The following is a 26,864-nucleotide window of genomic DNA, read 5'->3' as shown; positions in this document are numbered from 1 at the left end:
AGGGTGCTGGTATCGTCTGCCTACCCTTTGCCAGTCATACACTGCCCTTGCAGGGTTGCAGGAGAATGAGGCCACCCCTATGGGGCACAACAGCTGTATCCCCCTCAGTGAGACACTTGAGGGTGACTGAAGGTATGGGACAAAACACAATAAGTAAAATGCTATAGCTTTTTGACATAGCAAATTAAAAGGTGTGTTTTGTCTGCATTGGCCACAACTCTTTGAAGTGACAAGAAAGTCATAACCTTATTAGAGGTGTAGCAACTGCGTAATGGAATACAGAACTCCAGTTCTTCTATAAAATTACTTAAAATGCCAAAGAACCTATAGAAAGTAGATTAATCTGTTAACTGCTGTAGGTTTTTGAAATAATTTCAATAAAATCCTATTGGTTTCATTCTCCTATACTGGAATTTTCCCTAAAGAAACAGGCATTTTATCACAATGTTTGCCTTAGACTATAAAGAATTGCATTTTTAATGTACCCAATTACTTTTGTTATTAAAAAAGCCAGAAAGCAACATGATTGAGATGTTAGAAATTCTGATTTTACTATTCAAACAATTTCATTTAGTTAGCAGAAAAATCTGGATCCAAATTTTACTGGCAGCCAGTACACTTGTAATTGGGTTAAAAATAAACAGGGAGTTGGTTTGAGAAAAATAAGAACAGAATCATTTACTCACGTCTCTGTACATTTTGTGCCATAATACCTTCAGATTTGAAGGCTTATTTATTTGTTTATTTTAAGGAGGCTTCTGATGAAACTCCTACGTTAGGTAATTACTGTACTGTTCTAGTGTAGACAAAGTTGAAATGGAGTTTAAAATTCCCTTACTGCAGTACTTCTTTGGAAAGCAAGAAGTTAGGCAGCACCAAAAATAAGATTTTGAATACTACCTTAACTTAGAGGTCCTATTGTTACAGATACACTCATATAAATACTTTCCACAATTCAATTGATTTCTTTGTTGAATATAGATCTTAATAAATCATGTACGTTGCTGTAGTCCATCAAGTGAGGTACATGGTGGGACCAATTTAATGTTCTCATAGCAGCACTGGGTGGAATCTTGGCCCCACTGCAGTCAATGGGAGTTGTGCCACTGGCTTCAGCAGGTCCAGGTTTTTCACGTCAGTTCTGAATGTGCGTGACTGGTGTGCTTGAATTTCAACCTTAATGTTTGGTTTTGCACTTACATTGGAAAAGAACATTTTAAATCCTATCAGGAAGGAAGCCAATGCATGTTCTTAAACCTTTGGTATTATTTCCTTTGGAAGAGCTAGACAGATAATAATATATATTTTTTTCTTTATCTGATGGCAATACACTGTGCTGAAATGAAAAGCATTTCAACCTGAATTCAATTTTATGTTTTCATACTTGTATTTGTGAGTGTGTGCATACTACTGGTGTTATTTCTGATTGACTTAAAATACAGTTAAATGTGCCCATATTTATGGGTATTATTATGTGTGACAGGAGTGATAGGATACTTCTTTGTAAACATTTGCCCATTAGAAATTGCAGGCTGAAAAGAAAATCTCTCACTTCTTCAGTTCCTATTTGGTGTCTGGAAATTCACAGCAGATTGCCCCAGTTCTCCTCTCATTTGCACCATTCTGACTTTGTTAGTTCAGATCAAGAAAAGCCTGATTATCCAGCTATGAAAGCATGATCAGGACCAGCATTTTTGCAGCTAGTTCTGATTATGAAAACAAGAGCTCAGTGCAAAGGAGCAGTTTGTGGCTCTGATAAAAACTGTGGGATTTATTTAATTTTTATTTTAATTTTAATTTTTTTTTTTTTTGCTTCATTGGAATCAGGATGTCATCAAAATGTGCTGAGGTTCTTCCATAGTAAGCTCGGTATGCTTTCTTGTAACCAGTGATTGATGGAGTATCACAGAGAAACAGAAAATGAAAAAAGACATCTCTTGCCAGTTATAGGGCAATCTGATGTACTTAGTGTTTGCAACCTTTGCAAAAGTGGGTTTTGTTTGTGTGATTTTTCACTGCTACTGCAACTTCTGCGAGGGAAAAGTGGTGAAATCTGTGCCCAGCGTACCATAGGCAAAGACCTGATCTGACAAAATAGAAGAGCAGATTTAATTTCCATTTTGTGTGAGAGACATTTAGCATCTTTGCTAAACTGTAATATGGCAGTGTGCTGAAATCCATAAATGCATAACTTTCCTAAACTGCAAATTTATTTATACTGAATTTGCTAGGTTTCCATAAAATTGCTGTAGAAGCTTTGTGGCACTGGAACTCTACATAAATGCAATTTGCAGGTTTGTCACTTTTTCAGCTATATTTTCCATCCTTCTCATCTTTGTGTTATGGAGAGATACTGACTTTATGGAATCACTGCAGAAAGTTATAAATGATGTATGAAATGAGAAATCCCTGCTCAGAGCACAGAGCTTAATCTATGCTATTTGCTGTGAAAGTCAGCTCAACTGCAAGCAGAAAAGCTCAACCAATCCAGAAGCTACAGACTAAGGAAACCAAAGCCCACTCTAAGTATTTTTTTCTCCACTTTGTACCTGGGATAAGCCAGGGCATGGTGTTGTAGGGGAGGGCAGGCACACGCAGCTCGGTGCCCAGCAGAGGTGGGTGGGGGTTTGAGTGAGAAACTTCTGTGCCTGCACTTCAGTGAGAATGGGGGGATACTTCAGTGCTGCAGTGAGCTTATTCCTCCCATGCATGTCCATTCTGCTCAGGCCAGGCACTTTTGCAGGTTCCTGTAGTTGGAGTGGTGCTGTGCTTTGTGGTGTAAGTCCATTCCTGCAGCTTGCCATGGCAGAGCTTTACCCAAGTGGGGGAAAACCTGATCTTGGATGAAAGTCACTGCATGGCCACTGCTGAAACAACTATACATACATGTTTGTGTGCACATATATATATACACACACTATACTTCAGTGTAAAAGCTCCCAGGATCCAACCCGTTGGCAAGTTGCTGGAAGATTAAAAAATGTAAATTTGAAAAGATTCAGTGATCTTCCCCTCCTCAGATTTTTTTCAAGCTATATTTTTGGTCTGTGTCAGGGAGGTTGCTGCTAGTGAACTGTGTCTTTCCACAGGAGAAGCTTCCCATTGTTCCTGCTGGGCTGTTGGTGTCTGCAGAGGCCTCCTTGCAGGCACCGTGCAGCACGGCACAGCCCCAGCTCCTGCAGAATGAAGTGTTTAAATGTGTGCAGAGGGTCAGCTCAGAAGGACCAGAATTTATTTACAGGACAGTTGGCCTGCAGTCTAGCACACAGAGCTACTGCTTGTAGCCTCTGTAAAATAGATGACTTGGCACTTGGTGAGTGCTACGGGTATTGCTAAAGAGGTGTTTCTTGGCTCATCCATCTCTTGCAAGGTGCAGAGTAGCTGTGGCAGCTATATAAAGAGTTTGGGGAAAAATAGAGACACATGAGTAATGGAGTAGTAAAACCCAGTTCAGCTCCTTGGCACTTGCAAACTCACAGCCAAGTCCTGCAACCTTAACTTAGGGAAAAAAACATCTGGAGAAATCAAAGGGAGCTTTATCTTGGAGAGACTCTCAACTTGTCTGCCTGCTTTTGCCAGGGGTAGGTGTTGAGCAGTGAAGTTTTCTGTTCTGAGCTACAAGGGTTGTGACTAAGGGCAAGTATCTCCTCTTAGCATTATAACTTGTACAAAATCAGAACCTTAAACAATTCTAACAGCTAGAAAAGTCTGCCATATTATTAGGAACCGCTTCTAAAATGCTGAAAAAAATAATATAATCAACCACTAAAGAACATCTTGGGGAACTGAAGGGGTTTATAAATAATCATTAGAATAAACTGCTCCCTGCCGCGAGGCACATCTCTTGTTATGTCTGCTGTGTCCCTTCCAGCTTTCTCAGTGCATCATCAAGCATGGATTAAGGTCAAATAAATTTAGGATGAGTGAACACAACAATCTTGACTGAGTTTCCAGAAATGTGAAGGACATGATCCTGTGAGGAAGCAAGTGCAATGTTTTTAATTTCACTAAAATACTTGGATTTCATCACTACTTCAGTAGGCATTATCTTAGAATGAAGATATTGACAACATCAATCTATAAATAAATACACATATTAAATTTAGAATAATTTGTATACTTATGCAAATATAATGAGGATTAATCACTGTAGAAGCCAATATGCTTCCTTCCTATTTTTAATGTACTTTACTCTTCATACAACATTCACAAATGTGAATGTTGCATCAGTTGCACCAGGACTGAGGACACACCAGATTCAAGCAAGCATCGTGGTTCATGATCTTATTCTTGACTTTTCTCCTAAAACAGTTCTTCCCTCTTCTTTATGCTTAGACATGTTTCTCCAAAGCAGCCACTCTGCAGTCACTGCTTTGCCAAGGCCAGGCTTTTTATTCTCTTATCGTAGAAGAGGCTCTCTGTTCCCCAGGCGGGTGTGGTGGAGGCAGAGGAGAAGACGAATGGGCACCAGAGCTTCAACAGCACCAGAGCTGAAGGAGGGGGAGTAGAAGGTTGGAACTGTTTCCATCATAGTCCCATCTCTCTGCATTGAAACAGGGTAAAAGAACCTGATAGCCACGTGGAGGGGAGAAGGGTGGCCCAACCTGAAGAATGAAACCTGATCAGAAGACATAAAAGAGTTGGGTGCTGGTGGGAGCCTCTGCAAAGCTAGGCAGGGAGAAAATGAAGTGTTAGTGAGGGAAAGAGAAGTGAATGTGAGTGGAGCAAGGTGTCAGCTGCAAGCAGGAAAAAAATAAAACCACTGCAGTAACTGCAGTAAGGAAGAATGCAATTTCCCCAAAGAGCAAGCCTTCAAACACCTCCCTGGGCTTCCTTAGCATGGGCAGAAGGACACTTCTGATGGCGGCAAGCTCTCGTGCTGAGATGAAATCAGAGGTTCCCCCAAGGAAGCCGGTTATTACTTGCAGTCTGTCTCTGCAGAGTGGTGTGCTGAATGCATTCTCCATTCTGTGCTGTTTTTCAGCCTTGCTTCTGAGCTTTATCTACTAGGCTTTTGTTGACCTCCTACATGTTTGCCTTATGCTCTGGTTCCTCAACTATTCTTATTTTCTTATTTATTGATGTAGCAGTTTTCAGTTTTTTTTTTTTTTTTTTTTTTTTTTTTTTTTTTTTAGAATAGAGTCTGTATGTTTTTATAGCCCAGCACACCAATCTTATGTTTTATAATGGGTACCGCATTGAGCAGTTGTTAGCTGTAGATGCTGTTGTCAGTTTGGCAAGTTGTAATAATTTTCTCTTCATTTTCCTTCTAGTAGCCAGAGTGATTAAAGTGTGCAGGTAAAATCTATCACATGCTATGGGTAAAGACCAATAATGTTTCCAGTGCTTGTTTGGATTTTTTTTTTTTTTTTAACATTAGACAATTCTGCTTTATCATTTCAAGCACAGGAAGGGAACTGATTGCAACAAAAGCAGAAAAGGATTTATAGCATGTTCCTCATATAAATAAAGCCACACTGCTTTGCCACATAATGTAAGACATGGCATGTTGCATTGTTCTGTTCCTTTCATAATCTATGATGCCATATGGGCCTAAAAAAATATGACTATTATATGGATTTCTGCAGGGTAATTGGCATTGACACACATATATTGATTGAATAAACGAAATAACATGCACAGTTCTGACAATCTTTGCAGATTTGTAAGATTATAGCAGAGATGATTCTATGTCAGCAAAAAACTCTATAGGAATTTCTAATGAAGCCAAAGCCAGTTCATTAATATACATATGTTTGAAATTGCAGCCCTAACAATTGAGTTCTCTGCTCTGAATACTATAATACATATTGTCGTGAGCTGTATGCCCTCAGATCATTTCTGTGAATTACAAGAAAATTATGGACTGGAGCACATTTTATTATTGTGCTTTTTATCCAGAAATACAGCCTTTCAGTGATGAAAATTGAAAACACTGAAAATTAAAATGTAAATGCATTTATCAAAAGAAGAGAAAAAAATGGAATCCTGAACTTTAACTGCTTTTACATTTTACTTCTTCAAAAAACGATTTTGATATTTACATCTCAAAAGCACAAGTAGTCAGACTGCAATATCCACTGGGATCCTTACTAATAAGCTACTGTCTGTTTCTTGCTGGGGGTCTGAAGATTTGTTTTAATAAAACAGCATTGAAAACTCTGTGTATGTGTTTGTGTGTGTGTTTGTATGTATTCTGAGAGACGAAGGAAATAATTATATGTTTATTTTATTTTATTTTATTTTTTTTTTTCTCCTTTCTGTTAAATGTACTGTTTGTGTTTTTTACAGGTCAGTACCATTCCAGATAGGATGCAAGTTACTCCTGTCTCTGTAGAGTGGAAAGAAAAGACAGAGAAACAGTGATACACTCTAGAAGCTTCTTTACAATGAAATTTAGCAGTTAAAAAACTGAGTAAAATGCATAATTTAAGTTTCACTGCTGCTGGCTTCAGAAAAAAAAAAAATAAAAAAAATTGCTTTTTCGTTGGCATCCTGCCTTGACTGATGAGATGTCAGCAGCACCTAAGAAGGAGAAAATCCATATGCCAAAGACGACTGTGGGCTCAATTTCCTACAGAGGAAGAGTGTTGGATGAAGCATAGAAACAGGTAGGCACTGCAGCAAACTGAGACAACATACGCCTCTGGTGCTGTTGAGTAATATAAGGAAATAAGAGGTTGATTGTATTATCTGAATGGAGACCATGCTTATTTGTGCAGTTGTTACTGTATACACAGTCAGAATAGTTGACTCCCTGTAGCTAAAATCCATCCAAATCCTCTACAAGCGAGACAGGTAGAGAATAGATAAATACTTTGTATAGTATTTCCACTGCTCTTGTAATCCTTTTCTCTTTCTTTTCCTTAACATTGGAAACATATTTTGTCTGGTGTGCATTTTCTGTACTCCCTGCTAGGTAACAGTGCCAGACCCCCTAGATTTAAGTGACAAGCCCCTCCTCTCAGGCTGACATGACCACAGGGTGCTGAAGCTCCTGCCCCTGTTTAAACACAGAAGAGCAGCCAGGTGCTGTTCTCCCATCCCCTCCCTTTCTTGGCCTGCACACATCCATAGTGGCTCTTGCACAGGGGGATGCCACTGTGGCCAGATACCACAAGCCTGCAAGATGTGCTGTCCTGCTTCTCCCAGCCCTACACCCAGAACCTTCTGTCCCAGAAGGGCAGAAGAAGCATGTCCCCCATTTACAACCTTGGAGTGATACCTCCATGTGCTGAGAGGGAAAATCCTCAAGTGGCCTGATTTTATATGGATGGAAACATTTTGATCAGTCCCTTGTAATAGCTGCAGTGAAGGACAAGCACCAGTTGTGGTTGACCCTTCCAGTGCACCGTGGTGAGAGGAGGGAGGTAGCCTCAAATGGGCAACAGTGCTGCACCAAGTGAATTCAGTTATGTTTTTGTAGTTTTCTCCTCAAAGTGTCCTTAATTAAGCTTTTAACACAGGCGCATTAAGTTCAGATGCTTCTGTCTTTTCTGTGCTTAGCTTGGAAGAATTCAAATTGAGCATCCAAAATAGAGCTTTGGCACGACCGTCTCTGTCTGTTTTAGCCTCACCTGTTGTAGCTGGAAAATAATTTTTGCCTGTCTGTAATATTGTTAAATAACTTTCATTCTAAGGTGATAAGCATTTAGAAATTCACACAGTATTATAAATAACAAAATTGCTATCACAGAGAAATTGCCACCAAGCAAAAGTTATTGCCATTTAGGATCTCAGATACTGAAATGGTTGAGAATCTTCTGGGTTCATGTTTCAAAGAAAATAGCTTGTCAAGTAAAGAGATCTTTAAATGAATATCTATTTATGCTAAAAATGTTCATAGCATTTTTTTTTTCAGAAGAAAAGAAAACCTGGTTTCATTATCTTTCCTTAAAATAAGCTCCTCAAACTTGTTCTTTTTCTTTCTTCCCCCCCCACTTTTTTTTTTTTTTTTCCTTTTATCAAAAAAGCTGTTATTGTTAGTTCTATTTCTGTATCTGATATTTCTTTTTACTTTGAAAGGAAAATGACTTCAATGCTTCAGATGCTTCAGACAGTGGAATATCTTGGGCTATCAAAACAGTACACAACAGTCATGATCAGAAACATTTTGCTTTAGCATGTAAGCAATTATTTCTATAAAATCATTGATATTCTTTGGATATAACAGGCATGTTTGGCAAATTTATTTACATCTTTCCAATGTTTTATGCATTTTTTGTTGCAGTTTCATCCTTGTTATTTCTGTTCCCATCTTTCTTGAATTTATGATTAATGTTTCTTTAGGCAACAAAACAATACATTCCAGATCAAGAGTTATGGAAAGTCATAGTTTTTTTTTTTTTTTTTTCTAAAGAAATAAAATGAGTCAATAAAATATTAGTATTCATATCAAGTTTCCTCTCCATGCAAGACATCTTGTAGTCAAAAGTTAGACAGACTAAAATAGCAACTGCCCAAACAGGAAAGAAACATGGTACAAGCAATAGGTGGTTTTGGAAAATTCCAGCCACTACCTGGGTCTGGATACAATTGATAAAGAGGACAAAAGAACTAATGGTATGGATTTAATGGATCAAGTTTCTCTTCTGCACTTCATCTCTTCATTAATGGACCATGAAAAGTGAAGACGAGAACTGGACCAAAGAGCTGCCAGAGACTAAACCAAGCATTACCTCTTGAAAGATTGTATCCTTGATGCTTTAAATTAAAACTTTATTGCCATTGTAAAATGTCTGTGACTTACCCAGGGAAAATAAAATATATGATTTTTCAGAGAGCGGCCGTTACTTTCTCAGCTAAAGAAGTGTCCTTTCCTCTTAAGAATGGTGTGAAACGGAGCCCTCAACTGGTCCTCAGGTGAGGTTCCTGGCCAAAGACCTTTTCCATCTACATCTGTTTCATTATTTCTTTTTCAAGGAATGGAGCAAATTTTGAGTCATGTCCTCAGTTCCTAATTTAACAGTAAAAAAAAAATAGAGCCATATTGCAGAGGAGTAAATAATCATTTTTCAACTTGTCTAGGACAAAGACTGTACTCCTCCTCCTGGGTATAGCATAGGGAGAAAACTGCCCTGCCTCAGGTGCTCTGAACATTCCTCTTCCATCTGAAAGGCAAAGATTTTGAGACCCAAATAACAACATGAGTCACAGAGGTTTTAGTCAGTGGTTTTTGAGCTGCAGTGAGTGACGAGTGTCTCAGCAAATGGGGAAGACCCAAGCAGGTATCTGTGGAGGGAATCAATTGCCTGATCACGAGCCACATATTCCTTATGTGAAACAGGTGGTGATGGTGATCTTAAATTTAAGGTGGTGCTCTTAAATGATGATGCAAGCATCCTCGGTTTAAAGCTCCATATTGTGACCCAGGACTATTCAGGTCCAGCTTCAAAGTATTGGTATAAGAGGGAAACATCTGAGTCATTTCTGGGGACAGTGGCACAGCTTAGTTCCAAAGAAGAACTTCATGCTGGATAGAATTGCCTTCGTGGACACTAACCTCCTGTTTCTGAATAGCAGAAATGCTCAGCAGAGAAATATTCTGTAATATCCAAGCAGCTTGAGAGACAACCACTTCTCTGTCAATAGCAGGAAATGTAGCATTTGTAACTCTTCTTCGTGAGAATTAACGGGGCTGCTTTCCACGACACTGTTTGAGGATATCATAATTAAAAAAAAGGGACTAAACTAGACAAAATTTAAGTTTATATACTAAAAACTGTAATTTTGAAGTTATTTTATTAGTTTACTTTCTAAGTTTATTTTGAAATTGTTTTTATGTCTCCACAACTGCCTGATATGTTATGCTCTTTTACAGTGAAAGCTGGATTACTTGTGAAGAATCTTAGAGACTACATCCAGCCTCCTGCCCTGCTGGAGATACTCAAACCCAGACCTCACCTCTCCCCAAGATGAGAGGCCCAGCCACTAGGATGCTGGCTACAGGAGACGGAGTGGGCTGTGAGGGGGCAGAGAGCATCTGTCTCTCTGACTGAAGCTGTTTCACCATGCGGAAAACCTTCAAAATTCAAGATCAAAGAGGGACCAAGAGGACATGACTGCTTCATCCAGCTGTTTGCAGTCACCTGACAGAAGGAAATCTGTGTACCCTTCCTGCTCCAACATGTATCTACAAGCTTCTGTATGCGTAAAGCACTAAATAAAATAGTAATAATAAAAATATCTGACCCTATGTTCTTTCTTTCCCCTTTTTGTTTAATTGGATTATCTGTCAGTGCTCCATGTAGGAGGATCCCTTACCAGAAGTATGAAGCTTTTCTGACTGAATGGAGAGATGAAAGCATGCTCAGTAAGCTGCTGTATTTGTCTCATGAGCTAAGCTACAAGTTGACCTGATAATCCCACAAAACAAAGAGCTGCTTATAAAATGTCTTAATTGCAGAGAGAGTATTAAATCAAAACCAGTTGGTGGTGGTGGTGATAGCTTCCTTGGATCTCTGCTACAATCCACAGAGAAAGTATAGGCACCCTGAGAGATTACGTGGTAGTTTACGCACAGCACAGATGTCAGAAAAAAAATCAGAAGGATGATAATTGTCCTTTCTTCCACCTTTGCCTTCTCCTGTTCTGCACAGGCATCCTTGCTTATATATCCGAGAAATACAGATCTCAGTGCCTTCCTGGTTCTTTGTAAATATTTTATTCAGCCTCTGCTCCATTTCCTAAATTTGAGCCTTTTGTACTTTACTGATGTGCATTTACAGCTGGACAATTCCCAATACTGAGAAGCAGTACACAGAGCTTTCCATGAGGTTACAAAACAAATCTGAAACTTAACAAGCCATTGTTTATCTCATTATATGCATCTTCAGAGAGCCAAGAGCAACCTACGCAGTGCCACTGTTCTGTGGATTAATTCACGGCTGATGAAAACAGATTGTTCTTAAAAGCAAAAGCTTTATTGTTTGAATGTCCCGTCCTGAGTCTGGCTGCCCTGTGTCCCCCATTGCCTGTAGAAGTCACAAGGCCTTCGAGGATGTGGTTGCCAGTATAGCCTCAGCAAGCATTTCACACATTATGCTTTGCTAACAAATTTACTTAAAGGAGCATTGACTGGCACTTTTTTTTTTTTTTTTTTTTTTTTTTTTTTTTTTTCAGATAGATGAATGTCATGGCTTCCAAGGGCAGATGAAGGTTTGAATTTGAAATATTACAAGCAGACACCTCTTGCTAAGATAATACAAACCCAATTTTTTGCAAACATATCTCTGAGGAGGAAATAGGCTAGAGATTATCCTGAGAATTTTTTGTAGATGTAAAATTTTGTCAAAATGCAAGACAAAAACACAAAAACAGAAAAAAAACAGCAACCCTATCAAGCAACTCCATGCTAAAACTTCAGTCTTAGGACAATTCTGTTTGCAATTGCCACATCATTCAATTTTAAGTGATTTGCATACCAAATGCGAAAAAATGATTAACTGGAAACTTCCCCCCTCCACCCCCTCTGAGACATATGGTGAGACAGCAACAGAAATGATGGATGTAGTGGATGATTGCTTGCTGAACCAGTGTGTGAGAGACTATGCTAGGAATAATTCATGTCAAGATATGGTCTTAACTAAAAGACATATTAAAAACAACATCTTGACAGGTTTAATATCTTACATGATACACATAATCCGTGACTTCAAAGGCATGTGATTATCTCAAAACATGATATTTCAGTAGAACTTCAATTTTATGAACAGATCTCAAGAGATGCTTGATCTAATGTTAAATCAACCTTTCTCAAAATAAAGGAAACTCAAAGCCATTCTGAAGCATGGTATGGCCTTGTCTTTATCTAATACTGCTTCAAATCAACAGTGATTCCCTGGGGAAAGTGGAACAACAATATTATAAAACAGGTGAAAGTGAACCAATAAACAGGGTAATAAGACATTTTAGGTGAAAATGCATTTCATATAAACAAAGCATTTACTGCTTTGCTGTACTGGGTCTGGCTGGGATGTTAACTTTCCCTGCAGCAGCCCATACAGTGCTGCGCTCTGCACTTGTAGCTAGAACAGCAGTGGTATCACACCGGTGTTGTGTCTGCTGCTGAGAAGTGCTGGCACAGCATCAGGACTCTCTCTGACCCTCCTAGGGGGTGGGCAAAAAGTGAGAAAGAAACATCAGCAGGGCAGCTGACCTAAACCAACCAAAGGGATATTCCATACCATATGATGTCACACTCAGCAATAAAAGGTGGAAAAAGGAAGAAGAGGGGAGGGGTGGGCTCTCGTTGCGAAAACGTCTGTCCTCCTCCCGAACACTGGCTACGTGCGTTGAGGCCCTGCTTCAAGGACGTGGTCAAGCATCGCTCATTTGTGGGAAGTAGAGAGTAATTTCTTTCCTCTGCACTTCCACATAGCCTTTACTTGTTTTGTTTAGTTATTCCCTTTCCCCCTCCCTTTTCCCCTTTCCCTTTTTTCCCTTTAGTTGAATTGTTTAATTAATAATAACATTTCCTTAATTATATATATATATATATATTTCCCCTTTTTAATTAAATCATCCTTATCTCAACCCGTGAGTTGTTCTTTCCTTTACTTCTTCCCCTCCTCATCTGAGGAGGGGGAGTGAGAGAGCGGTTGTGGTGTTCAACTGCCTAGCACGGTAAAACCACCACATTTGCCATGTCAGGAACCCACTGATTCCAATAAATATGATACCTATTCAGGCATATATTTCACATGAATTTCTTTCACCTGTACTTCAAAGGGAAAATTTTACCGTATTTACAGTAACAAAAATTAAGGTGGATGTTTAACAAGTATGAAAATTGGATGATGCTAACTGGCAAAATTAACATTTTTCATTGTTTGAGATTGCCTTTTATCTGAAGAGAATCAAGTAAACTACAAAACAGCCTCATGATTGTTGTAAGAGATGTGAGATCAGTAACTGTGGTTTGCAAGCTGGCCACTTACTTGCACCTCACTGTGAGCAGACATCCTAGGCTGGAGGACAGAGAACTGAGCTGGAAGACAAGGACAGGCTGAGTTAATGCTGCTCCTGAGATTGGTTATGCCAATTTGCCTTTTCTGTACCATTGCTTGTTTGTCTCACCAGTTTAGAAAGTTTTTGTGACCAAAGAGATTGTCATGAATTTTGCACAAACATTAGCCAACGCACTCAGCTAGTAATAAGTAAAGGATATAAAATGTCACAGAATAGAATCATAGAATGGCTTGGGTTGGAAGGGACCTCAAAGACCAGTTCCAACCCCCCTGCCATAGGCAGGGATGCCATCCACTAGATAAGGTTGCTCAGGGCCTCATCTAACCTGGTCTTGAACACCTCCAGGGCATTCACAACCTCTCTGGGAAACCTGTTCCAGTTCCTTACCACCCTCTCAATCAAGAATTTCCTTCTAATCTCTAATTTTCCCCTCTTTTAGTTTAAAACCATTCCTCCTTGCCCTATCATTATCTGACTGAGCAGAGTCACTCCCCAACTTTTTTTTTTTTTTTTTTTTTTTAGTCCCTTTTAAGTATTGAAAGACTGCTGCAATGGGGTCTTCTAGCAGTCATTATAGTAATTCTCATTAAAGGACTGTGTCCCTGAGAACTGAAGTAAAGATGGTTGGGATCAGCATGCAGAACTGGCCAAGTATTTGAGCTACATCTTACACAAGAGATATTAGTACAGGGATGTCCCAGGGCAGGTATTTATACCAGGTGTATACACACACATGCGCGCACAAACCAGGACAGGTATACAAAGATTCTCTTTCTCTCTCATCTCTCTTAATTTTTGAAATTAAATTTGGGATAAGTTAGTAAAACTAGAGGAAAAAAATCTTATATATTCTGTAGTGACATGGAGCCTAGCAGATGTTGACCAGATGGGAACAGCCATTTTTTTCTCAAATGACTTAGTACTGTCTGTTGAAAAATATGGAGTTTTCTGGATTTATTGTGTTCTCCTCTGAAAGCTTGCTCATTCTAACCAGTGATATTTTTGCCTTTTCGTAAACTAGGCAAAGTCTGAGATTTACCTTGTGATGAGAGGCTAAGACACATTCTTGCAAATTAAGAAAGGCATAACATAAGCCCTCCAGTAAAATTCAAAATGCCCATACTTTTCTTATTGCTATTGTTTATCAGTGCAAAAGTCTCGAAGTAATAAAATCCAAATAATAAATTGGTAAACAGAAATTATTTCCCGTCTATAATATGTCTTTCGATCCACAAGTAAAATTACAGCTTCCTCCATCTTACATTAAATGGTTATTTCTTCTGCCAATGGTCATCTTGTCAGCAGCTTCTTATTAATACCTATAATCCTTTTCTTTGATGCTTTCTGACATCTCAGAACTTAAGGAACGTATTTCTGTGCACAAGCAGTCAGACATAGCAACAGGGGGGAACACAGTTTTGGGCCTCCGTGGAAGACAGAATGGCCAATGGCTACAGCTTTTGAATAGTCCTACTTATCTCTAAATCAGCCCTTAAAGTAAACTGATGGAAGGAAAAAATATGCAGGACTCCCAAAGAGTAATAGGCAAGGGATAATGGAAAGGCAACAGATAACTCAGAAAAGAATAAACAAGTCAATACTGACCAGAAGTGAAATAGGAGCAGACTAAACACATATTGTTAAAGCAAACTGGAGCTTTATTGAGGAGTTTTTAGCATGCTCACTGTCATATGAAGAAACAGTTAATATATCTGGCATTATAACCTTCACTAAAATCACCTCTCTACACTCTTACAAGAGATTAAAATTATTTTCATCCAACTCTCAAAGGGAACTTAGACATTCAGAAATTAAATATGGGAATCTGCCTTTGTAAGGAAATATCAATGTATCATAATATTTGAGAACCTAATTCAGTCAAACTACCTCTTTGATGTTTCCCTTGGAACTTATTACATGAGAATCCTTGTATGCTACAGAAGCCCAGTGGATGAGAAAATAGAAGTACAGAGCAGCCCAGGTTCTCAGCTGATTGGTGTGGGGCTTGGCATCATAGAAGCCTGTGGAATGAATCACTTGATATTACCTCTGTCTGGCCCTAATTAGCTGAAGAGCAACTGGGGGAGACGAGTAGACTGAGTGAAGGCAGAGACAGGCATAGAAAAGGGTAAGCCATAAAGGACAAAGAAGAAAGTGTTGGTTTGTTAGTTGAAACTTTGCCCTGGGAAGGGGAACATGAATGGCAATCACACTTTGGTTCATGGGTTGGAACAATATGTAAAGCTAGGATGAGTCAGAAGTTTGCTTAATCTTTACATTTCACCTTTAAGATGATTCAGGTCATTACTTCTTCCATGTGAAATAAATTGAGGGGTATCTGGATCAGTAACTTTTCGATTCCAATGTGCAAATTTTGATAATATTTATTTATTTATTTATTTTTCTCCTCCTGTACTGTGCAAAATGACATGCAGGATGAGCTAATTAGATCCCAGCGGTGAATTAATTCTTTTCAGGTTACCTTGCTGAGGACATGAGCAAACTGCAGCACTTCGTATAAACCAATGGTTAATAACCCAAAACAAAATAGGAGAGTCCGTCCTTTCAGCTGGAATGGGGAAGCTGATATCATTTTGTTTAGGACCTTGATAAGCTGAGATGGCCCATTCTTTCACAGACGCTTCTCTGCATTTCAGGCAGATTCAACATACTAGTGAATTTATAGGTGAGCTGAACCCAAGCTCAAATAAAATGGGAAACAGCAGCAGAAGCATCTAAGCAATGAGAAAAGACCTTTTTTTTTTTTTTTTTTTTTTTTTTCTCTGTTTCATGTGAGCTTGGAATACAGAAACAAGCAGAAAGAGGTGAAGAAGTAACAAAAAATGGTGCAAGAGTGCATGAGTTCCCGGTTTAATACTCTCAGGATTTGTAGATTGTAACCAGAAAATTTCCATGAGTGCAGTGCATGTATTTCTCTGAAATTAGAAAGGTATAAAAACAACACTTTGGTTTTCCAGCCATCCCACAGGATGGGATATAGAGCTGAAATACATCAATAAAAATTGAATTAGATTTACAGCTCTGCCCTATTACCTAATTATAGCATGCTTGGAGATATATGGTAATTTATCAATAAAGAGAGACCTATTGAACATGTTAGTCATAGGCTTCACACCAAAGACAATTTTCATTAATCAAGCAGCTAGATACTTACCCTCATCACTTTTAAAGGAAGGTAAGCTAAGTTTCTTCTGTAGAGCTGATCTGGCTAGGTCCCCAGCCAGAATATACATGACTCTAGGAAATAAGTAACATTATTCTTTTATATGCAGGCCACATTTTCAATGTGTATTAGTTTAGTGACTGCAGAAAATTTACAGCAGACTGGAAGTTAGATATGCACGTTATAGTCTTTTTCACCGATTTGTAATGGGAGCAAGACCAATCCTGCACTTAAAAAGTGTTAAATAGTTTGCAAATAAAACCACCAGATGCTTACGGGAGGAAGAGTAAAGATGGCCCAGAATCTTTACTTCAGCTCCTTTGTGTATGCTTTATGATATAATTCATATTTACATGGCTATATTTTAAAAAAATACTGTATGGAGAAGATCACAGGAACTGTGTATATGCAAGTATATGCAAGATGATGTTTTTTCTGGTCAAACTTAATTGTATCTCTTTCTGAGTTCTTCGTTTTTCTCTTAGTTTTCTGCCTAAATGCAGTTGTGTTAGTCTGAAGATTTTTTTCATATGTGAACTGAGGATGGAAGAACACAGAAATTCAGCCAGACTTGCTGTGGATGTGCATCTCTCTCTGCCATGTGACATGGGCTGAGCACTGCATCTGTAGCTGCTTGTGGGGTGGGTGCTCCCTCCTCCCTTTTGTTTTCCCCAGAAAATTCGCTACTGGGCAGCCTTTCTTGTCAGCATGCTGTAGGCTGGCCAGTGCGACCTGGACATTCCCTCTTGTCCCTCCACCATGATGATCCTCCAGAACCATAATTTTACTTTGGCGGTGACAATCTCAGCTCACTCTCTGTGCCAGGCATACAGAATAGGCAAGCTATGCCAGTGCTGAAAGGTGGTAGTGCAGCTGCTGTGAAAAGTGAGCGTAGGGATGATACTGAGGAGATTAAATTGTTTGGGACACAAAATTTACAATTGTAATGAGGATTTGTCTGTTGTTGTATCATCCATCAGCTATTTCTGGCCTTAGGCGATGGCCATGCTGTTAGCCTGTTAATAACTTCAGTCTGCTTCCTTCTACTTTAGTTCATTGCTTTATTTTGCTTCAGTAAGTTTCAGCACCTAAAAAAAATAAGTTAAAAATGGATGTGAAGCTTTTATTTCTGGGTGCTTCATACATGCGGATTCACCCACAAAAATGTAAAAAGTCAACTGCTAATTTATTTTCATTTTACTTTTCTTACTTGAAGTATCAGGCTTGGATGAATAAAAGAACCATTTTTTCCATCTTTGGAGTGTCACTTTTTTTTTTTCTTTTTTTTCTTTTTTTTTTTTCTTAAGCCTGAAAATATTTTTTTTTTTTTTTTTTTTTTCTTAGCTCCCTGCTATAAGTAGCACAACGTGCTCCATCTTCTTCAGACCCAGAATTCATTTGCCTCCAGAGGTCCAAATCTTGTGACCATCCCACTTTCTGAACTTTCCTTTGAACTCACCCACCTCCTGTGAATTCAAACTTATGTACAACCTTCAATTGCTCGTGGCCTTTTGCTAAAGCTGGTGCACTTATTTCATCAGTTCCTCTGTATGTGCCAGGCTAGTGCTCAGCGTTAGCTCAGTGCCCAGGAGGTTCTTGAGGAGGAGACCCAGTGCCCCATCTCCTGTGTCAGATCAGGGGGAACAACCCCCCACTGCCCATTTGGGTTTGGAGAGTGGAAAGGGTGTGGAGAGGATGAGTGTCAATGTTGGAAACGAAGAAACCTTTCTCCACCCTCATCCTTTGAAACCATATGAAATAGTTAATTAGATCAGAATTAAAAGAGGTGCACCACTCAACCTTGTCAGAGGTTCCCTTACAGAAGGCAAAGTAATCTTGTGTACCTGTTCCTCTTTCAAAAGCCTTTTAAATATATATTTTATATGAAACAGTTACTAGAATAAGCAGAGAATCAGTCTGGCAGCTTGGGCTGGGATAGAAAACCACTTTATTTTGTTTTGTTCCTTTATTTTGCAATAGGAACTCTTTAAGGTACACATCTGAGTAATGTTTTGATTACAATTTGACTCATTTCTGTTCTTTCGCCATCATCTTCTGGAGGAAAATAGTTGGGCAACTGAGTGTAAATTTCTGTCTTGAAGATGGTGTTTGCTGGGGCCAAGCCAGCACTATGAGGCATGACTCTCTAGTCGCACAGACAGCTTTACATTTATTAGTTCCTGTTCTTTCCTTCAACATTTGTAGCTGAAATCATTTTCCCAATGGCTCTAACAAATCATTCTGCTTCTCCATTAGCTGTAATGGTATTATTCTTCCATGGGAAAACCCTGCATATTCTGCAATTTCTTCAAGTCCTGCTTGTGGAAAGTTGGGTTGTTCTATGTAAAACAAACATGCAAACAAACAAAAACATTTGCAGTGCTTTTGAATTCTGGAGACAGAAAATATTTTATCCAGTCATGTGACAGGGGTTCTGGCTATTGTCTAACACTTTATTTCCACCTGGAGATCTGGAAACACTCATCTGTAATGACTAAAGCATAACACTAGGGACCCCTAAACACTGACATCTTCCACAGAGTCCAAGACTAAATGCAATAAGAATGAAAACTCCCCAAATTGTTCTTCCATTTAAGATGCTTAATGCATCCTAATTTTGATAGTCCAGACCCTTTTAGATAAGTCCTGTCTCCATTTTCTTTAATGTGTTAAACACTTTTTTCTTAAGAGACAGCAACTGTAGTTGTAATGGCTGTTGAAAAAAATATTTGAAGACTTGTATATAGGTACTGTTGTCCATCGCCTCTAATTTCATCTCAGAACTGATGTGCAGGTGAATGGCAGCTACAGAACCTTACATAAAGCCAGGCCATGTATGCGGGAGACCAGCTACATTACAGTCTCAAATTTGGACATTTTTTATTGAAAGAGCTCTGACTAGTTTTAGAAATTTGGCCTTATCACGTAAAATTTATTTGCAAAGTTTTACAGCTTAATCTCCTTCCTGTGGCATTTCCAGCCATTTACAAGCATTGATCAAAGCCAATCCAGTCCTGTACAAACAAAATGTTATTTTCTGTCTTGCTCCGAGAGCTTCTCTACTGCTAATTGCTAAGCATATAAATCAAAGCTGATGGAGACCATCAGGTGTAAGATATTTCCTGGTGTAATCCTTTTACTTTGGAAAGTGCATGATCACTCTGCTCTGTAAGGCTAATTGAGAAGGAGGTGTCCTCATCTTTTCAGAACAGAAAACTCACTTTTATGCTATGATCGGCTTTTTCCCCTTATTGTTTTAATTAAACAAAATGCAAAGTTAGAGTAGACCAGCATTACTGGTTCCTGGAGACCAGTACCCCACAGGGACACCACAGCTTCATCTTGCCTCTGACAGTAGTGGTGTCAGATACTTAGGGACAAAGTGAACTCTTCCACATCCAGGAAGCACTTTGGTGCCCTTTTCCAGAACATCTTAGGAGCCTCTAACATTTTACTGTTCAGAGGCTTTGTGAGGCAGAGCTGGGATCTCTGTGTTGAACAGACCTCAGTGATTCTTCTTCCATGAATTTATCCAAATGCATTTTGCACTCATATGAATTTCTAGCATCCGCCATGTCCTGCAGCAAGTCAAGCTCCAGATAAAATGGTTCAATTTTAATTCCAAAAAGCCTATGCTATTTGATTTTCTTTCAGAATTTAATTTCACTTATCATTTTGGTTTTCATTCTATCTTGGATTAGTTTTCTTTAATTAAAGAGTTTTCCGCACAGGAGAAATCCAGTGTATGCCCAGCTCTATTTATGGGATTATATTATTTTATGTAAGGGAAAAAATAGATAGTCTTATGATTACAGATAATTTGCTGTAATGCTCTTATTTTATACCAATCAATTGGAATAAAGATGGAATAAAATAACAGGCAGAAAAATCCTGTGTTATAATCCATATAATGGAGCAAATAGAAGAGGATTAATGCCTGACTTTGCCATAAATTTGTTATTTCCTGTTTTTAAGTAATATTGTACCTAAATGGTACATTAATGTAAGGTTTAATAAGACACAAAATTTTATATGGTGGATTTTGCAGCTGTTTAATACTGCCATCTACACTAATACAGAAGAGTCTCTAAATGGACCAAAGTTTATAATAAGTTGTAGTGAGCAGCACTCCACAGTCCAGAGAAGTCCCATGCTATTTCAGACTCCCCCATCTGAAAATGAAGCTGAATACCTCACCCAGTGAAATCCCTTCTTTAAACTGCTGAGATTTCTTGATTTTTGAAGCAGAACCTTTTGTGATTTCATCATTTTCTCTCCAAAGTTAGAAGTGAAATGGAAAGGCACAAAAATGTTAAGACAGTTTGTACATTTAACTGAAAGTTTAGTCTTAGGACAAATCATCTATGTAGAGTGTGTGTGTTTTTTTCAGAACAGTTTTGTCTCCAAAGTAGAGCTGACATGTGAGTGCATTGGTCATACCCCATATAATGAAAATTCTTAGCATTCTTTGAATGTCAGCTGATAGTGACAAATAAACAGATCCAGTTCATAGTCTGAATATATATATATAAATATGTATATATATATATATATTTGGCACAGGGCAGGGACTGAATTTGAATCTCAACATATGCCAGGGAGAAAATGCCCATCAGGATGGTAGAACAACACAGTACCTGCTGGGATTAAATGATGCAGTGAAGACCTGTAAACTGTGATTCAAAGAGACATGAGATTATCTGTGTAATCACTCAAATTTGAAGAAATAGCAAGACCATATTATTTGGCACTGTTAGCTTCTCCTGCAAAATATGTGTTGTCCTGTCAGCATGACCTGTCTGTTTCTGTAGCCCTTCTTATGGTAGAAATGCACGTCTGTCATTGCAACAATACAGCAGGGAGCAGATACCAGCATCTTTACACTGATGTCATATTCATCCACCTGCTTTGTCTGTAAAACCTGTAATCTTGAGATGACTGACAGCACTGAAAACCCCAGGGAACTGCATCATTACTGAGGCAAGAATTCGCTTTTTGTCCAATTCATTTGCTGCACTTATTTGTTGCATGGCTGAGCAGATGACAGGTCTGGACTGCATAGGAGGGCTAGGTTCACCCAAAATGTGGAAGGGGAGAGTGTGCTTGGGTGCAGGTGCTCTACCTCCCCACCTGGAGCCCCCCCCCCCCCACCCATGGATGGCAGAGTATAGCACTCCAAACACCCACACCAAACACCAGCTCAATACGAATGAACTTCCCATGCAATGTCACTCTAAAATATGAGCCATGAATGACTGTGCAGAATTAACATTTAAAATGCTGCATTAATTACACTTGATGTTTGTACTGGGTCTGGCTGGGATGTTAACTTTCCCTGCAGCAGCCCATACAGTGCTGCGCTCTGCACTTGGAGCTAGAACAGCAGTGGTATCACACCGGTGTTGTGTCTGCTGCTGAGAAGTGCTGGCACAGCATCAGGACTCTCTCTGACCCTCCTAGGGGGTAGGCAAAAAAGTGAGAAAGAAACATCACCAGGGCAGCTGACCTAAACCAACCAAAGGGATATTATGTACCATGTGATGTCACACTCAGCAATAAAAGGTGGAAAAAGGAAGAAGAGGGGAGGGGTGGGCTCTCGTTGTGAAGACGTCTGTCCTCCTCCCAAACACCGGCTACGTGTGTTGAGGCCCTGCTTCAAGGACGTGGTCAAGCATCGCTCATTTGTGGGAAGTAGAGTAATTTCTTTCCTCTGCACTTCCACATAGCCTTTACTTGTTTTGTTTAGTTATTCCCTTTCCCCCTCCCTCTTCCCCTTTCCCTTTCTTCCCTTTAGTTGAATTGTTTAATTAATAATAAAATTTCCTTAATTATATATATGATTTAATTAAAGACAATATATATATATATATTAATTATATATAAAGACAATATATATATATTGTCTTTAATTAAATCATCCTTATCTCAACCCGTGAGTTGTTCTTTTCTTTACTTCTTCCCCTCCTCATCTGAGGAGGGGGAGTGAGAGAGTGGTTGTGGTGTTCAACTGCCTAGCACGGTAAAACCACCACAATGTTTTAAGTCAAATATTTTAGTCCAGTGTCAATTTGAAACTGGGAACATATGAAGAGCCACAATGTCAATGAACTAGTCACCAAACATCACTCTGGGCTAGATGTCACATGAAGGGGTCTAGCACATATTCACACTAATGTTTTGGTGTTTACCTCAACATTTTGTTATACACATGATTTTCAGGGACCTTTACAAACTGATTTAAACCTCAGACAAGTACCTTGAGAAAGTTTTATCACCTTCATTGTACATTTTATCCTTAGTTATTTGTTTCCAACATTCTAGAGATAACTTGACCAAACTGTTATGGCATTTTTCTTCCTCATAAGAATTAATGGAGCACTTTCATTGTCTGCTACTATAGCACATCCTGCAGCTCCACAGATTACACTTTTGATACACTGAGTTAGCTCTAGATAATCTAATCAAGGTGGTTAGGTTTTAACACGATATTCATCACAGTGGACTCTGAGAACCTCCAAGGAGACCTAGGCTTTTCTGCAACATCCTCTCTAATGATTCTCCCTGCCCTTATATTCCTAGGTCTGCAGCTGTTTTGCCTCCAGTGACTGTGCTGGAACTTTACCATATATATCTTTGACCTGCAATAACCTAGGACAAAGTTATTTATAATTTATATATATATATACATATATATATATATTCTGCTCATATTTGTGGCAGGACTGTTTCCCTCTGGGCCGTGTTGCAATGGTAATCACTTTTATTCAAATCATGTGTCTCCCAACAACATGGCCTCCCTGGGATTAATGTATTAAGCACCCTAAAAAGTGGAAAAATCTGTTTGCATTTCTACATCTCTGTTGTTCAGCTGGGAGAAATATAGGTTAGGTTTTGACATCACACTGGTCTCATATTGTGAGTCTGTTGGACAGTGCTGTAAAAAAGAAGGGAAGGGGAAGGGTTGGGGGTTTTAATTTCCCTCCATTTTCTAGATGAACATATAGGAGTTCCCCTACTGAGGATCCTCTGCACCATTCTCCACTTCTCTCTTCTCTGTAAGTGATTCAGGAGCTTTGCAATTCAGGAAATCCTGCCTAGCTTACTTGGGGAATCCTCTTGTTCTAGAGACAGGTAACAGCTGGTCCATGGAGATGTGCTAAGGCACTAAAGTTCTGTGCCGTGATGCAAAATGTGCTGCCACACACGGTTTAACAACTTGACCTGAGCCATGAGGGATGCAAAGATCACCTGCAATCTAGGCATTACAGTCCTTGACTCCCAAAATGACCCAGTGCTTTCTGGAGAAGGGGAAACCCTAACTCAAATTTCCATTTCTGAAGTAGGCTTTGGTGACTCACATGTCTGCAAAATGACTTAATGTACCAGCCGATCAGCCATTCTCCGTGGGCACTCCTCCTACTGGATCTTTTCTGCTAGATTCGATTCCGTTCAATTCTGAGCTAAGTAATAATTGGTCTGACGGAGTCTATGACCCTCTGGTAAGTGCACTTGGCTGAAATCAAGGAAGTTGAGGTCTCAGCCCCTGCTAAATATTTAATATTGTATGCACAATGAACAGCTCCCACAGGAGGGATCTCCAGCAGAGAAGAGATAAAAATCAAATCATCCAGAAGAGTGGTTTGGACTTGGTTCTTTGACTTTGCAGGGATGCTCTAATTGGATTATCAGGTCCTGTGAGGAGAAATCTCCCTTGCCTTTCTTTTTGCAGCTGGAGTAGAAATATATATCTCTGCATTTACGGATCTTAATTGCAGGCAATAGAAGACTCCACACCTCTCACTAACTGTGTGATGTGATTGTTTTCTCTTTTCTGTTGTATTTTACTTCTGACTCCCTGTTTATTAGGTTGATAGGTTGCCCTGGAGATGTCTGTATGCCCACACAGCAGTGCCCCTAACTCTGAGCTGGAGTCCATTTGGCAGCAGATTGCATACCGAGTAGAGAAAACCTGGGGAACCTTGCTTCTTTCTTTGTTCAGGAAAATTCTGAGGAATCTGTGAAAGTAAGTACTGAGTGAAGAATGAGTAAGGACTTCAGAATGTGGCCCTTAACCAGAGTCTGAAATTCATTGTGAATCAAGAAGAAGATTAAATTAAAAAGGCTTTCTAACTTTGCCAAGGAGCACATACAGGAGATATCTTATACTAAACATTACACTAATTAACTCATGACCATTTATTTGGCTATTGGACTCATTCATATTTAAAGTAATTTAAAATATATCTATCCTGGAATCTCTGTGTCCTTTCACATTGCATTTCTCAGTTGTTCCTACTTCATATACTTTGATTAATATCATAAAGCAGCCTTGAGGCATAAAAATAAGCTCCTTTGAAACAAAGCTCAATTGGAAAGTGCTCTCCAGAAGCACTCAGCTCACGGTCATGCTAGCACCTACAGGGTCAGCCTAGAGCCTGTTGAACACAAGATATGCATTGTGCAGCACTGAGCACTTTGCTCTGTGGACCCCCTTCTGTTGTGCTCAAACAGCCATTTCAAACTTATTTCTTCCTGCAACCTACTCACCAAGAAGCTCCTTATTCTGCTCTGAGCATCATCGGTTGGCATGGCTTTGCTGAGGAAGCTGGGACACTGCCCCCTTGCTACGGTCATCACCTGCAAGAGTCGCATATGGCTATTGGGGCTGTATGTTCCCCTCTCTTGTTTCATTTCCTTACACAAAACGTATTTTTGAAACAAATTTTGGAAGGGGATCTACTGTGGTAGCAGGTTTGATCACTCTCAGAATCGTGCCATCTCTTGAAAATTCGGCTCCAGCAGCTGATTTGCTCTCTGATTGCTGGCAGTAGCTGACTGCTGTCTGACTACATTCTGTGTGAAATTGCTTGTCTTCCTCTGTGTTAAGTTTATATGCTATACAATCAGACTTTCATTTCTTAACTGCTCTTTTATTTTCCATGAAGAAAGGGACCAGATAAGGAGGAATTGATCGGTTTCCTTGATACCCTTCCTAATTGTTCTGACCCAAATCACATTTCTCTGCCTTTATCTAGTGCAGGTATTGAATGAATAAAATTTCATCTTGAAGTGCTGAAACAAACAATTAGTGTTATTTAGTTATCAGGCACTCTTTAAGGGTCATGGGATAATTAATGCACAATCAGACTGCAACTAGAATTTTGAATTATTCTCTTGATATCTTTTGTTTTTGTCACATTGCAAAAACTATAAAGAATCCTTTCCCTCTCCCCCTTTTTCTGTTGTACACAACAGAAGTGCCTTTGTGAAAACAGATAATTTTCAGATCAATCCTAACATGATATGCCACTGACGTAACTAAAGACTGTGAATGCAAGACGACATCTGGGTGATATTAGCAGAATTTAGATTAAATTAGAAGAATATGAATATTTAGAATAATATGATGTGGAATCCTTAACCAGACTTTTGTGCAATAGATGCATGATTCTGTGATTCAACCAGTTGAATTAGCAATGAAAAATGGGTTAGAAAATAAGTAAGAATGGAGCTTTTCCTCGCTTGCTGCTGACATAAAACTGTAAAATAGCAAATATTATATTATCACAGATCTTTCAAGAGACTACATCATTCATTTGGAATGACTGCTGACTGTTACATTTGGGCTGAATTCAAGAGGGCACAGTATTTTAGAACCTGATTATCTCTCCTAACTTGCTCTTTATCTCAGTGGGTAGAATAGAGGTAATAATTAGAGAATTAAGCTTTGCTCACTCAGTCATGAAGTGCACAAATTCACTTGCTGTTTCATATTTATTTTCCAGCTGGAGGAGTTTAATTTATTTTGCTTTCTGCTGTGCCCACACCTGACCGACCAAAGCAGCTTCATGAGGGTCCCACTGATCTCTGCTGTTTAACTCCTGTATCTCTTCCTATTGCTTTGCAAAGCAGATCTCTTTCCTTTTGCCAGCACTCCTTAGATATAGCAGTCAGTGAACACCATCCCTATTGACCCTGAATCTGATAGCACATCCATTGGGTACATTCATATTCCTTCCAAAGGGATGAGAAGCATCAGGAGAAAACTAGCAGGGGGCTGCACAGGGGCTGCTCTGTGTTCAGCAACACGTAAATCTTATTCATATCCTTTTACAACCACAGTTTCTCATTGTCAGATTCATAGATCGCAGTCATTTTGCTTTAAAAAGAACAACAGCATTGTTTCCAACAGGCAGAAATAATAATATATCACTGAGAAATACTGATGAACAGTAATAATGTGTTCTTTTTTATTATCATTTTCTATCTGAATCCAGATGTTTTCTGTGGTCCCTGTAGGCAAAATGCTGTCTGTGAGAAACACCCTGCTGGCTGTCACAATGTAATGTTATCTTGTGAATGGTTCCTTGAATATCTGCAAGGTCAGAGAGATTAAATGTTCTCCTGGGAAACTCAGGAAAAGTAGAATGTCAGCATCACCTTTCGTCCAAGTGAATAGTTAAATGACATTTCCAGTGATATTGATTAGAGCATCTTTGACTGTCAAAACAGAACGGGGATTTCAATATCCGCAATGAAATGCAAAGGTTGAAGCAGGAGACTGTGAGAGTAGACAGTATTTCATTGCAGAAGAAATTCAAGACTGGGAATCAGGAAATTTCTTTCCCCTTAGTGCTTGGGGCTCACCATTAAGAGATGGGTTTTTCTCTCTCCATTTGTGTAGGTGAAATTGTGGGCTGGGGGCAACATG

The 26,864-nt window shown here is 39.1% G+C and overlaps 1 long non-coding RNA gene across 2 annotated transcripts in view; it reads left to right on the top strand.

The window, feature by feature from the left end:
• LOC118166963 overlaps window positions 1–10,183 on the top strand; it is a 31,001-nt gene extending 20,818 nt beyond the window's left edge. The window contains exons 2-4 of one of the 2 annotated variants that reach the window (XR_004750841.1): window positions 6,456–6,611; window positions 8,802–8,862; window positions 9,821–10,183. This is a non-coding gene — a long non-coding RNA (uncharacterized LOC118166963). Of the gene's footprint in view, window positions 1–6,283; window positions 6,612–8,801; window positions 8,863–9,820 lie in introns of those variants that run through there. The other variant, XR_004750840.1, reaches the window with a different exon arrangement.
• The last annotated feature ends 16,681 nt before the right edge of the window (window positions 10,184–26,864 follow it).

This window comes from Oxyura jamaicensis, chromosome 4 (genome assembly GCF_011077185.1).
Source record: "Oxyura jamaicensis isolate SHBP4307 breed ruddy duck chromosome 4, BPBGC_Ojam_1.0, whole genome shotgun sequence".
Taxonomy (NCBI): Eukaryota; Metazoa; Chordata; class Aves; order Anseriformes; family Anatidae; genus Oxyura; species Oxyura jamaicensis.
The sequence above is the reverse complement of the archived record's forward strand: the minus strand, read 5'-3'. Positions and strand labels throughout refer to the sequence as shown.